This window comes from Xenopus laevis, chromosome 9_10L (assembly GCF_017654675.1).
Source record: "Xenopus laevis strain J_2021 chromosome 9_10L, Xenopus_laevis_v10.1, whole genome shotgun sequence".
Lineage (NCBI taxonomy): Eukaryota > Metazoa > Chordata > Amphibia > Anura > Pipidae > Xenopus > Xenopus laevis.
This window is the reverse complement of record NC_054387.1, coordinates 98,143,522-98,158,475: the sequence shown is the minus strand read 5'-3', so window position 1 is coordinate 98,158,475 and position 14,954 is coordinate 98,143,522. Positions and strand designations below refer to the sequence as shown.

Here is a 14,954-nt window from a genome sequence, read left to right as displayed (position 1 = left end):
CCCTGCCCCAAACATGTAGCTTTCTTATCATGTTAAATCTGTGACATTTAAAATATGCCTTTTTTTCAGATCAGTTATCACTCACACAATCAATCAATGAATTAATAATGGAATTCATTTTAGGTGTGGTGAATAAATATTAATTAATAAGCATGATGTATGATGAGTCATGAGGCACGGACTGAAAATAAAAATAATAAAATCAGAAGTTTAAAATTTCATTGAAGTGGATATTTGAAGAGATTAAAAGGAGCAATCACAATCCAAAATTATTGAATTGAATTACATAGTACACAATCGTATCAGTGCATTGTGTGAATTAAATAGTAAGGAAATATGTTCAGCCTGGGCCTCAGACTCAGATACATCATGGAATATAAAAGCATAATAAATAATTTAATTCATGATTGTAATTTGTATAGGACCGAGAATGTTTTATTTGTATTAGTTTTAGCACTTTGCCATTTATATAAAAAATGAATAGTAGTACTTTCCAGCCCCACTGGAATAAGACTAGGAGATTACCATGGCAACCCGCCAACGAAACTAACTAGGAAGAGATCTAAATTAAGGATGGAACGCCAGTTCAGTTAGGGCTGGAATGCAAGCCAGCGAAATCCGGAACAGTATCCCTGGCAACGGAACAGGCACAACCGCTCTTAATGGAGACATAGGGGAAGTACGTTGAGCCTCTGAAGAAGCCTATTGGTGGAAGTGACGTAAGCGGTAGACAGGAGCGCTACGAGGAGAAGGCGTAAAGTCTTTTTTTACAGGTTCCACGATGTTCTAGAGTGGGAAAGAGAAATATTCTAGTCCTCTATTGCCTACCCAAAATCCATAAAAATATTACAGACCCGCCAGGGAGGCTGATAATATTGGGAATAAACTTCATATCGTGTAATTTATCAGACTATGTTGACAAAATTCTACAAAGATATGTGGTAAAATTACCGACTTATTTAAAAGACTCCTCACAAATTATCCGAATTTTGCAAAATGTTAAACCTACACAGAATACATATTTATGTACATTGGATGTGAGGTCTCTGTACACATCTATCTAGGACTGCAGTCTCACATTATTTGGAAACAGATGACACTTTGCTAAGCAAACAAAAGGAATTTACATTGGAAGCAATAGCATACATATTAAAACATCACTTTTTTTGGTTTGATGACAAGTATTATTTAAAGGTGTGGGGCACTGCCATGGGAACAAGATTCACACCCAGCTATGCAAATGTATTCATGGGACATTGGGAAGAGCAGAATATAATACCTAAGATGGGTGCGGGTCTGGTCCTAAGGCGGCGCTTCATAGACGATATTTTGTTAATTTGGCAAGGAAGTGAAGCAACACTCCTAGAATTTAGCAGTAACTTGAATCTAAACAATGTAAATTTAGATTTCACAACCAATTATAGTCAACTGAGTGTAAACTTTTTGGATTTAGAAATATCTATAAAAAATGAGCAGATACACTTTAAAATGTTTTTTTTAAAAAAGTCGATGTATGTAATTATGTCCACAACACGAGCAATCATAATCCAGTCTGGTTGGGAAATATCCCATAAGGACAATTCCACAGGCTAAAAAAGAATTGCTCAGACCCAGTGGAACTAGAAACACAATTAAAATATGTATCAGAGAGAGTTGAACAAAGGGGATACAGCAAAGAATTAATTAAAAAGTCATTAAAGAGAATAGAAGAAATAAGTAGAGATGACCTCCTTAGAGAAAAAGGAAAGGAAGAAGGAGTAGACATGGAAAATTGAGAAAACTGTACGTTTATTACCACATACGCCCAGGAACCCACGCTATAAAAATAATTATTAATAAACATTGGAATGTCCTTGAGGGAGATGTACAGTTGAAAGGAAAAATTCCAATTAAACCAAGAGTAATATATGAGGGCTAAAAATTTGGGACAAATCTTAGTACACAATTACATTCCAACTGAAAGAACACAGAGCAAGAAACAAAGAGAGGAATGGAAGGGGTTCTATCCGTGTGCCCTATGTAAGGCCTGTAGACATGCTGAGAAAAAGAAAAATTTTAAGTCAAATGTAACTAACAAAGTACACAAGATTGAAAATTGTATCAAATGTACCACCAAAAATGTGATATCTTGTCTAGAATGCCCCTGTGCTTTGCAATATATAGGAAAAACCAACAGAAGCCTGAGATAAAGAATTAACGAACATGTGAGAAATATAGAGAAGGGAGTGGAAAACCACAATGTATCACAACACTTTAAGCATGTCCATAATAAAAGCACCACAGGCTGAAAATTCTGGGTATTGCGGAGATAATAACAAATTGGAGGGGGGGGGGTGACATAATTAAGAGAACCCTGCAGGAAAAAAGTAGATGGATCCATAGAATGCAAACGCTAGCCCCACAAGGGTTAGATATGGATATGAATCTCAGAGCATTCCTATAAATTAGTATGAATCCAATAGAAAGGGAAACAAAGATGATATAACGAATGAAAGTATTTATTATTGTCAATTAATATTGGAATTCATTTTTGGTGTGTTGAATAAATATTAATTAATAAGCATGATGTATGATGAGTCATGAGGCACGGACTGAAAATAAAAATAACAATAATAAAATCAGAAGTTTAAAATTTCATTGAAGTGGATATTTGAAGAGATTAAAAGGAGCAATAAAAATCCAAAATTATTGAATTAAATAGTACACAATCGTATCAGTGCATTGTGTGAATTAAATAGTAAGGAAATATGTTCAGCCTGGGCCCCAGACTCAGATACATCATGGAATATAAAAGAATAATAAATAATTTAATTCATGATTGTAATTTGTATAGGACTGAAAGTGAGTGTTTTATTTGTATTAGTTTTAGCACTTTGACATTTATATAAAAAATGAATAGGAGTACTTTCCAGCCCCACTGGAATAAGACTAGGAGATTACCATGGCAACCCGCCGACGAAACTAACTAGGAAGAGATCTAAATTAAGGATGGAACGCAAGTTCAGTTAGGGCTGGAACGCAAGCCAGATAAGTCCAGAACAGTATCCCTGGCAACGGAACAGGCACAACCGCTCTTAAGAGGAAGTACGTTAAGCCTCTGAAGAAGCATATTGGTGAAACTCGTAAGGCAGAAATGACGTAAGCGGTAGACGAGTGCCACGAGGAGAAGGAGATGCTGGCAAATCTTTTTCCCACTCTAGAACATCGCGGAACCTGTAAAAAAGACTTTACGCTTACTTTTAACTCATGTAACATGTGAGTGCAAATTTTAATTCTTTTAATATTTTTAAATAAAACGTTATTACACTACGATCGTTTTATACCCCAATGTTGGAGCCTGAACATCAATCAGTGAAGAACACCACTTATACAACTTGTTGTTGTTTTGAAAAGCTGCATAATAAATCTACATTAAAATTTTGGTTGTTCATTGTAGTTGATGTTTACAAATAACCAGAAATAAATATTTTTTTTTTACCTTCTTATGTTTTTCTGAACCAGTTCTGTGAGCGGGGGTCGCCGATCCTGTAAACTGATCTAAATTGATACATTTAGTTGATACATTTCTTATCTTTGTCCCTGCTGAGCAGAATCTCTGGGTTTCATTACAGGCAGCTGTTAGAATTGATACAATAGTTGCTAATACTCCAGAGATGCGGCTGAGAAATGGATCAGCTAATGGAGCAAATTGTAACAGTTAAAAATCTGCACCTGAACAGGAACATTTAACTTTTAGGGGGTTATTTACTAAAATCTGAATTTATCTAATTATTTTAATTAAAAAAAAAACAAAAAACACGGCCGTACTCCCATGCCTTACTTTGCCTTATCTATTCATAAAATAACTCCAATAAATCAGGAAAAAAAATGATAAAATCAAGTGAAAACTTAAATCATACAAAATTTTCTGCATTTTCTCCCAAAAACCCAGAAAAAGTTGAATTTTCTGCCTAAACCCACTGAAGACCCCGAAAACATAAATTTCGCATAGGTGCCTCTCCCGTTAACGTATACAGGACCTTGACAGGTCTGAGATGGTGGATTTTCTGATTTGGGCTTTTTGTAGCATCGGGGTATAATAAATTTTCCTCTAAAAATTTGAGTTTTCTAGTGAAAAAAACTAAAATTTTTGGAGTTTTTACCGGCCTGTAATAAATAACCCTCTTAATCTTCAATTTTGGAAAATCAGTAAAGGAAAAAAAAAAAAAATAGAAAGCATTGATTCAGTGAACTATCGGAAAACTACCGAGCTGAAAAAAGGTGTTTGGAAGGTGAACAACCCCTTTAAAATCATAGTATATAAAACTCATATGTATTTTTTCAAGAGTACTTCCTGAACCCTTGATTAAGGACAAAAATATGTATCAAAAGAAACCAAACCCATCGGTCTGTTTATAGTATATCATTGTGAAATGTTCAGATGGTATTTCAGCATAAAAAAACTTTGGCAGTTTACAAATACTTGCAGAGTTACTGACATTCCTGTGCATTGTATTATGTTCATCGTCCATCTACACTTCTATCTTCTGAGAAGAATTAGATCTTTATATGGAACTGCCTGTAGGCTTCTTTGTTAGACCTATTTGTGAAATATGTATTATCTTCTTCTTCCCTGTCTATAATTGTTTATATACTCTGCTTAGGTATGTGTATGAGGTCCCCCTTTCCGATGTATACATACAATTTAGGGGTGATGCAAAGTTTATCTTGATGACAGTTTCCATGAAATGGCACTTGCTTTCTGTGCACAAATCAAACTAACACCTTCAGTTAAAATATTACATTTACATTTCAAGGTTAGATCTGTTTGCTTACAATTTCAAATTCAATTTATCTTTTGAGCAATGCTTTCTTCCTATGTGTGTGTCAAGCACCAGAAATGAAATCCAACCACTAATTGTCACTTTTAGACACTAATGAGGGAATGTGCTTCTTGATCGCAAAAAACGTTCAGCAAAGACGCTTGCACCTGTTAGTGACCATGTTTGCACCATTTTTGACTGATTAAAGGGGACCTGTCACCAAAACATAAAAAGCTGTATAATAAAAGATATTTTCAAATTAAACATAAAACCAAAATTCCTTTTTTTATTTAAGCATTCATAAATGTAATAAACCCTTTTCAAATTTTCAAATGTGAATCATATATTACCTGCCCCTCCTCTATGCCTTAGGCATAGGGGCGAGACAGGAAATTAATTTCCATTCTGCATTTCCTACATGTCACTGCTCTCCTCACATTCCCCCTCCCTTCTCACCATTTAACTGTTTAGCCAGAGCATGGATTATTTGTTATCAGGCCCCCATTCTGGCACATAAACAAGATTTTGTCATAATGCAAAGCCTACTTTAATAACAGTATGCACAAAATGGCTGCTTCCTGCTTGCTGTGATTATAAACTCCAAGACAAAAAAACAAACAGAATGTAAATAATTTTTATAGTGTAAGTGAAGTTTATTTTTCTTGTCTAACATAATAAAATAGGAGAGCAAGTGTTAAAGATTCACAATGCGCAATTAAGATTTGCAGTGCAAAAAAACCCGAAGAATATTACATTGCGACAAGCGAATTTTTATTCGCAAAGTTTTGATTATTGAGAATTTTATTACATTCCCCCCCTAAAACCATTATATTTATTATCCACTATTCAAATATGGGTCATACAGCCACACTGGATCGTTAATGGCAGCCTGCATGGCTACATAGTAACTTCGATTTATAAATAATATTGGAGCTAATAGAGTAGACACACAAGAGCTTATTTGTTGTGGTTAAAGGAGAAGAAAAGTCCTTTTTACTTGGGGGTGCCAAAAGTTAGGCACCCCCCAAGTGATAGCATTTACTTACACCCCGGGCTGGTGCACCCATCTTCAGATTTCCCGTGGCAGACACATGCGAAGTAGAATGAAATAGCCAGCTTTTTTGTTAAAGTTCGGCTTTTCACTCTACTACTGTTAGTGGTCTAGTGGGCTGGCGGGGACGCCGGCCATCCTCTCAGCGGGGACGCCCGCCATGCTGCCTCCCATCCTCTTCTGTGCTGAATTCTTAGTGCGCGCGCGGCACGCATCTCCTTTATTTATAGGTGCATTGGTGCTGGCGTGATGATGTCGGCGCGCAATGGCGCCAAATTCAAACAGTATTAAAGGGGCTTTGTAACTCTGTTTGCCCATTATAGGTTCATTTTCTATGAGTTCCTGGTGCTATTACTGAACTGTTCTGACTATCTGTTCCTGTTTTGACCCCTGCCTGCCTGACTACTCTAACTTCTGTGATCCTGACCCTTGCTTGTTATTCGACTATTCTGAACTCCGATATCTGACCCGTACGTGTCTGACCATTCTGATTGATTCTCCTGTTTTGACCCTTGACTTTGCTTGAATTCTGCCCGCACCGACCCGGCCTGTTTGACTACGCTCATGTCTACTCCTTTAACTGTGATCTTCTGCCCAAAAGACTTTGTTTTAAGTTCGTGCCCCTCTGCTCATCCAGAACCCTCACTTGGCTCCTCTCTTATTAAGACCTGGCGGCATCCGATTAGCCGAGGGCTCCTCCTGAGGTGAAAGGAGGCTGTTAAAGGCGGAAGCAAGAACAGAGGACAGGGAGCGTAGCATTGGTTCTGGATTTAGGGTGCCGATCGTGACAACTACGCATGTGCACCCACAAAAAGAAAGAAGAAGCAGGAATATGATCGTTCCGTGATGCTCACTGGAATAACCCCTGGGCTGGTGCGGTTTTCTCCTGATAGGAGCACCGGCCCTAGGTGTCGGGTAAATAAATACGATCACTTGGGGTTGCCTAACATTTGGCACCCCCAAGTATAAAAGGACTTTCCTTTTCCTTTAACCTAGGAAAGGACCGCAGCTATAGTAAAACCAACAATAAAGTACATTATTAAAATTGAAAAGATTCCAAACAATGAAAGGTACGTTGCAATGTTCTGAAAGCAAGATTGCCTATTAATATTCAGCAAGTTATTCTGTAACAATAAAATAGAATAGAACCCACAGTGCAAACACTGGTGCTGACAGTCCAGTCCATGAAATTGCAATAAAAAAAGATAGAGTAAGATGATTCAAGGTTACTAATCTTCAAATGATTATGAAACATTACAATTTCTTCCCTTTTTATTATTATCCATATGTTATGGTATGTATTGCCATTGTGATTGTTCTAGACCAGTTATTATAAAATATTCTCCACAATTATGTGCCTGAAAGAGCTGTGATGGGAACCAGTGAAAGATAAATTAAATTCATTGTTATTCAACAGTCCCACCAAATCCCTAAATTCTCTAACACTGCCCTGCCAAATATATAACAAATCATCAAAGAAACATGAATACAGTACAGAGATATTGGACTCTTCCCACCATCCCATGCCCCTATTGCTGTCCCACATTTCTGATGATAAAACCTAGGCAAAACAAAGTAAATATGCACCAATAGATCTTTCATTGCCAATGCGAGCAAATCCATAAGTTTTTTTGGATACCCATTATATTTTTCCAAATGATAATATCCTTTTCTCTAAGGCTTCATTTATTAATATGGACAGTTCTTTGAGTTATTTTTTGGTAGGGACCTTGTTCAAGATCGTATAGGCTCAGTATCTAACTGACTCAAAGCTTCTTCTTCTACAACTACATGTATGGTATCCTTTATCTGGAAACCCGTTATCCAGAATTAAAGAAACTGTCTCGCATAGACTCCATTCTATCCATATAATTCAAATTTTTAAAAACGATTTCCTTTTTCTCTGTGATAATAAAACATTATCTTGTACTTGATCCTTATACTTAATCCTTATTGGAAGCAAAACCAACCTATTGGGTTTATTTAATGTTTGCATGATTTCCTAGTAGTTCCCGAGAATTCTGGATAAAGGTCTCATACCTGTACTACCATACCACCCTTATTTGCATTATTTGTTGCTACTGATTTGTCATCCTGTAGTTATTTTAATTAGGGATGGACGAATTTTTTGCCTTGTTTCGGTGCAGAAATGATGGCCATAGACTTGAAACAAAAATTTTGCCGCACGTCAAAACTTTGTTGTCGCCCATAGACTTTAATGGGCGTCGGCGTCATTTTGCCAGCGGCGAATTTTTGGCGAAGTGAAACGGGTCAAATTCGCCCATCCCTAATTTTAATGCATTAAATTCTTCCTTAGTCAAATTAGGTTTCCTTTTAGGATTCAATATAAAAATAAAAACTATAGATAGGCTGTGCAAAATAATATATGTTTCTAATATAGTTAGTTGGGCAAAAATTGAATGTATAAAGAGGCTGGAGTGACTGGATGTCTAACATAAAAGCCAGAATACTACTTCCTGCTTTATATCTCTTATTGGTTACCAATCTGTAACCAATCAGTGACTTGACGGAAGACCATATGGGTCATAACCATTTACTTTTGAATCTGACCTGCATGCTAAGGATCATAGAGAGAACATATAGAGAAGAAGCTTTGAACTAATTAGGAAATACTGAGGGCTATACTATCTTGAACAAGCTCCCTACCAAAAAATACCTTTGAAAAAGTCAGATTTGAGATATTAGTAGTGAATGATGGGCGAATCTGTGGCGGCGAAAAATGTGCAAAATGCATTGAAGTCAAGGGGCGTCAAAATTATTTTGACGCAAGCTAGAATTTTTATACGAGCGGCTATTTGGTCCAAATGTATTAAAATCAATGGGCGTCCAAATAGTTTTGACGCGTGACAATTTTTATGCTCGCGACAATTTTGACACATGCCTATTTTTTTTTTATTTGTAACGTGGTGGGTTTTTCACCAGCGAATTGAGGCCGCAGTTTTGCAAATTAATTCACTTGTGGTGAAACACAGAAATTCGCTGCGAATTCGTGTCTCCCGAAATTATTTGCCCATCACTGCATATTTCTGTTCTGTTTCTACAGTCAATAAATTTCCTAAGTAGTTAAGGAGTGCCTTTGGTAATATGAGTTGATAAGTCAGTTGAGATTAACTGTACGGTGATGTTTTTTAAAATGATTGGTTTTAACTTTGGGGGTGTGTGTTTGAGAACCTTTATAAACTTATTCCTGAAAGCAGCATATTACTAAGTGCTTACGTAAGCATGAAATGTGTTAGGTCGATTGGGAGGTATCCGTGTAGATTTTAATGGTTATGTAATAATTGAGTCTTAACCTTGATTTGTGACATTAATAATTCATTAAATAACTCAAAACACCACCCTCTAATCACAGTGAGAACCCATAAGGAATTACAGTTTAACCCATATTGTACTTTATGGGTAAAGGATTGTGTCCTTGAAGCTAATATCAAGTCCTGAGGACCACCAGCCTCCACCAGTCTGATCCGTACAAATTCCCCAACTATGTTTCCCCTTATCCCACACTCAAAAACACTGGACTAATGTAAGAAAACCGTCTAACCTCATTTAAGTCGCTGCAAAAACGAGGAGATTAGTCGCCAGGTGACCAAATCTCCCCAAAATGCCCAGTGTGGCCTGACCCTTAAAGTATTTTTGTATTATTTAAGGTCTTTATGCTTAGATGAAGCAATTTGGTAAAAAATTTGGACATTCTGAAGTCTGATGATAAAGTTATCATTAGGAAATTTCTGTATAGTTCTGATAAAGATTCTTTTTCTCTGTTCCAAGATAGATTGATGGTATATAATTTTTTTGTTCATCAGTTTAGCAAATGCTTTATTTTTCTGGTTGGTAGAGAGGAGGATTTATTTCTATTTTTTTTTTTTTAAGTCTTTTATTTTTCAAAATCATATGCATAGACAGATAATAAAACAGTCATTATTTTCAATACAAAGTTCTTCAAGGGAAAATTGAATATTAGTATGGGATAACACCGAGATTGAATTGTTTTCTCCAGTACTACTTTATTCAGTATTATATGTATCATTATAGCCGTTTTCTTATGATTGTATAAATACATTCCATGGGGCCCAGATTTGTATATATTTCTCCACCCTGTCTGCCAATAAAGCTGTTAAATGCAACAGATTCTGTGTCTGGGTAATTTTTACAATTACGGCTTGAATGTCTATAGTCTTTTGCAACCAGTGTTGGTTCTTGCAGCAGCTAAAATATGCCCCATTAATGTATTCTGAAGTTTTGTGAGTTCTTTGGAAGGGCGGGCCAAAAGGGCCGTGGTGGCCTCAGGGACAATACGTATATTAAATACCTTTTCAAGTAATTGGGAAGTTTTTATTTCTATTTTATATGAATTAATGTTTCTTGATGAATCTTTGTTTAAAGTCGACATTGGTCGCCTTATTCTCAATGGATTGATATGTAATAATAGTTTTTCTTTTATTTTGTAACCTGTTGGGCTTTATTGTAAGTCAATGTTTTGTTGATTTTGCTCTTACTGTTTATTTTGAAATACCAATAAAAATTATTGGAAAACAAAAGAACAGCTTTTGCATATTTGCTTTTGATTTGTGACTTATGTACATGTAATGTTCCTTATTTGTACTTAAAGATGAAATACATGAGACATGAAATCAATACACCAAGAAGGAAAGGGCTAAAATAGAAACAGAATTTAGAAATAGAAACGTTTTAAACTACGGTTCTTGAAAAAGATTCTTGGTGGGTACTAACAAGTTAATTGTGGCTGTCCAGGCATGCCAGATATGAAATATGGTTATTTCCAAACGAATGACAGCAACAGTAAATTCAGCAAAAAAGTTCTGCATTATAGCAGTCTGATGTAATCACATCAAAAGCTTAAAACCAACAGCCATGGTGTTAAATTATGGGTCAAACATGGCACTTTTTGATTCTAGAATTCTGCCATGCCGTGGGTTGGGTAGTTTCAGGGTTCCCTAGAATCAATTGGCATTAAACACAGTAAACTTTGAGTCAACTTTGGAGCAACATACTTGCAATCTGTGAATTACCCCTTTATGTCTTCATCACATACATTAGAGCACATTAGCATATCATTCTTACAAAACTGGTTTTAATTAATTACATAAGAAACATTTCTATTAAATATTAATTTGCAATGACATTCTTTTGAGAGGCAAGTAGAAATAGACTGTATATGCTACCCTAACATATAAGACTCATGTGTGACTTTTGATAAATGTACAAATTGTTATTGCATTCATGGTATGGAACAGGGAGTCATCCATGCCAAAAGTTATTATACACCCTGCAACAACTATGCAGGGCCCAGCAGCTAGAACTACCCTTAGATGACACTAATCCCTGGAAAAATCTAGTGCTGCTAAATCACTCAATCTAGCCTTTCTCTGGCTATTCCATGCTCAGGGTCATAAAATCTCAAATTCAGAGGATTTTTTAGAGGAGTATTTATCACATGGTGAATGTTTATGTTCCCCCATTGATAAATATGCTTCTAAAATGAATAGAGTTGGTGAAATTTCACTCTGGTGGAGCGTGGTGATCTCTAATTTCACTATAATAAATATAAGAGTCAAGACCATATTTATCGATGGTCACATGGGTGCCATAAAAATAAATCAATTTGTTTGAGAAAAATTGTTAACAAGTTGCACATAGGCTTTCATTGGGAAAAAAATGATTCACCACTTTTCAGTTTCCTCAAGTAAAAGAATTTGGAGCAAGGTTTTGGCTCATATAATAAAATGTTTTTTTTCCTTATAGAAAGCTGTTTAAAAAAACAGTCAAGAACATGCTTGCTAAGTGAGCAATATATAGGGCTTTCATGTGCTAAACAGTGAAATACGTTTTTCTCATTGACTTAAAGGGCATGTAAAGTCTAAAATAGAATAAGGCTAGAAATGCTGTATTTTGTATACTAAATATAAACATGAACTTACTGCACCACAAGCCTAATCAAACAAATGATTTATGCTTTCAAAGTTGGCTACAGGGGGTCACCATCTTGTAACTTTGTTAAACATCTTTGCAAGACTAAGACTGTGCACATGCTCCGTGTGGTCTGGGCTGCTTAGGGATCGTCATAAACAAAGGTGCTTGAGTTCTGCATGGCTGGGAAGTAAGGCCAGGGCTCCCCCTGCTGTTCATAAGTATGATTGTTTCCCTGCTCAGCAGTTAGGGACCATCTGACAATTCCTATCCACATCAGTAAATGAAGTGATTTCACTGCATACAGTCAGGTTTCTTATAAAAACGGTACACATTTTTTAATTCAAGTATATTGGAGATATACTTTTTCATTAAAGAAAGTAAAAATGGGATTTTATTTTTTTGCTTTTACATACCCTTTAAATCTGGCTCTATGGGAAAAATTTGGTACTGAATTAGTAGTTAGGCTTTTCTCATGAAATGTAATCGGACCCAAATGTGAAAAAATATGACTACAGTGTGACCATTGGGCAGGCTAAATATAACTTTGCTGTAAGACTTTATAAGAGATAAGAGCTCTTACAGCAATGTTATTTGTAAATGCTTGCTTTTGTGTTCTCTGGTTCTGATTCTTGAAACAATGGAATCTCATCCAGTTCTTTCAGCTGGCTTCTGCTACATGGTTTCAGGAGTTAATAGTGAAGAAAATATAAAAGTAGATATAGCTTTGCGCAGAATACATTTTCAAATAATTTTCAAACCAAACGCTGTATAATGTTATTTATTTTATTTTATGTTTTTTCATCATACCCTATATTTTCTTTCATTATGTTTTTTTCATGGGCAAACCGTCATAACGAGTCCTATTCAGTGGCACCAAGTGGGAGTTTAAAACCTTTGGGGAGTTTAAAACTGTTTTCTGTGATTTGCCTTTCAGACAGTTGAATTGTGATTTTGATGGTTGTGATAATGTTGAATTCAAGAGAATATGGTTACAGTGCATTATGCATGAAGTGAACATTATGAGTACATTTTTAGCTGCATAATTACATATACCAACCTGCACCCAGATGATCTACGTTTCTAAAAATGTTGTGCAGCATATTGGGCCAGATTCAATTCGGTCAGAAAAGCTTATCTCCTAATTCAATTCTAGATTTTGAATCAAGCCAGATGCTATTCAATGAGAAAGATGTATATCACTGTTGGCAAAATCTGAATTAGGAGAAAAGTTTGTGCTTGCAAATAAAGCTGCCCTGCACAGGCCCATTTCAGTTGTTTAGTTGGTCCCTCCAAACCGAGTCAGCAGCTTAGTGGCCTGTGTATGGTGCCTTCCCCAAAGCCTGCCTAACCAATATCTGGGCAAATATTCTCCAGACCCAATCCTGTACCCACCTCCTGGCTAGGTGGGAACCAGGAAAGAGCCCTGGACACATGTGCTCACCGTTTTATTTTATGCCAAGGGCAGAGTGTTGGTTCTGCTGCTCTGCACACAAGCAGAATGGTTCAAATGAATGAAGATGGGGCACAAAGTGGATCTGCTTCTTCTGCCCTTGGCCTTACTATCTTTTATTTACTTTAACAGTGTTTGGCCACTTACTGGGAAAACACTGAATTGCTAATACATCACTTTTGTCCTGCAAAGGGAAATAATCACCCCCCCAGCTTACTGAAACCCACCTTAGGTATCCAAACTAAAGGGGAAGCTGCTTGAGCAAAATACAGCTAACTCTCAGGGTGTCTACAATAGTCACAGGCTATATTAAGTATCCCATTAAATTGAAAAGTTCCAAAATTATAATATAATTACTTGTACTTATTACAAATAATTATGTTTTACCAGCTCAGGGTCAACCCTATAGGGCAAATTCACTAACCTCCGAAAATTCGCCAGTGATGGCCTTGCTCACATGCAACACTTTGCCAGGCAAAAATTAGCCAGGACAACGCTAATTCACTAAAATTCATAGTTGCTTCCAGGGCGAATTTTCGCTAGCGTTAATTTGGCAAGCAAAGTGAAGTTGCGATAGCGTTGGTTAATTTGCATGCGCCGGGAAGTTAAATTTAAATGGACGTATATGTTGCAAGAAATATATTACACTACAAAAGCCCAGGTAGCCCAGGTTGTTATAATACTCTACACATGCGCCCAGTGTATAGTTTATGTGCCATATGTTAGGAAATGTAGGGGGGAAGCCGGGTACCCTAAAAAAAAATGTACGATCTTTTGCAGCCTATCACCATGAAAAACTGAAAAGTCACCAGCGTTTTTTGGGAATTTTTTTTTGAGGACCTCCTATCTACTCTATTGCACTTCGCCTGGTCTGAGGTGGCGAAGGCAAGTCTGGCACAAGAGGTAACGTTCAGTAAAATCTGCATCTTAGTGAATTTGCACAGTTACGTCCGTTCGCCAGAGTGAAAATTCACCTGGCGTTAGAGTGTGAAGTAGTGCTAGAGTTTAGTAGTAGTGCTAGAGTAAATCGTCGAAGTACCGAAATGTTGTAACGCTGGCGAATTTACGCCAGCTGAAGTCACTTCACCCTTTAGTGAATTTGCCCCTATAGCTCTCCCAAGCTATTGGCTACAAAGAATTACAAGTATTACAATTACAACTCACATCACTAACAGTATATTATAGATTTAGAAAGTACAGATTTTGTATGATTCACAATGGGTGTATATAATCGGTGCTCCATAGTAACATATCACATATATGCTAACATTATCCATTTTAACATTGACTAAACTTGCAATTTGTTTATATTCCCACGTGCTTAAGGACAGAAAAACAAAATATCCTAAATATGAAACTGTGTGTATAGTTTAATACAACTCATGCATAGCATTGGCAAACTTATGAGGCATGAGACACCTATTTCTGCCCTTGTTTACATGTTATAAAAGCCCTTAAAAGCAAGTTATCCCAACAAAAGTTACATATAAGGGCAGATTTATCAAGGGTCGAATTTTGAAGTAATGGGAGTTTTTTTGAACTCCCGTAACTTCGAAATTCTAGTAAAAAAAGACCAACTGAAATTTACTTTAAAAAAAAATCGGGCTTTTTTGCAGGTGAATTCGATCATTCAAATTGAAGTTAGATCGATTTTGATTCGAAGTATTTTTAAAAAAAAACTTCGATTTTTCAAAGTCCA

General features: G+C 36.3%; 1 protein-coding gene across 1 annotated transcript in view; it reads left to right on the top strand.

Moving 5' to 3' along the window:
* carhsp1.L (calcium regulated heat stable protein 1 L homeolog) overlaps positions 1-14,954 on the top strand; it is a 129,116-nt gene that overhangs the window by 21,792 nt on the left and 92,370 nt on the right. The gene's annotated exons all lie outside the window — the stretch shown is intronic.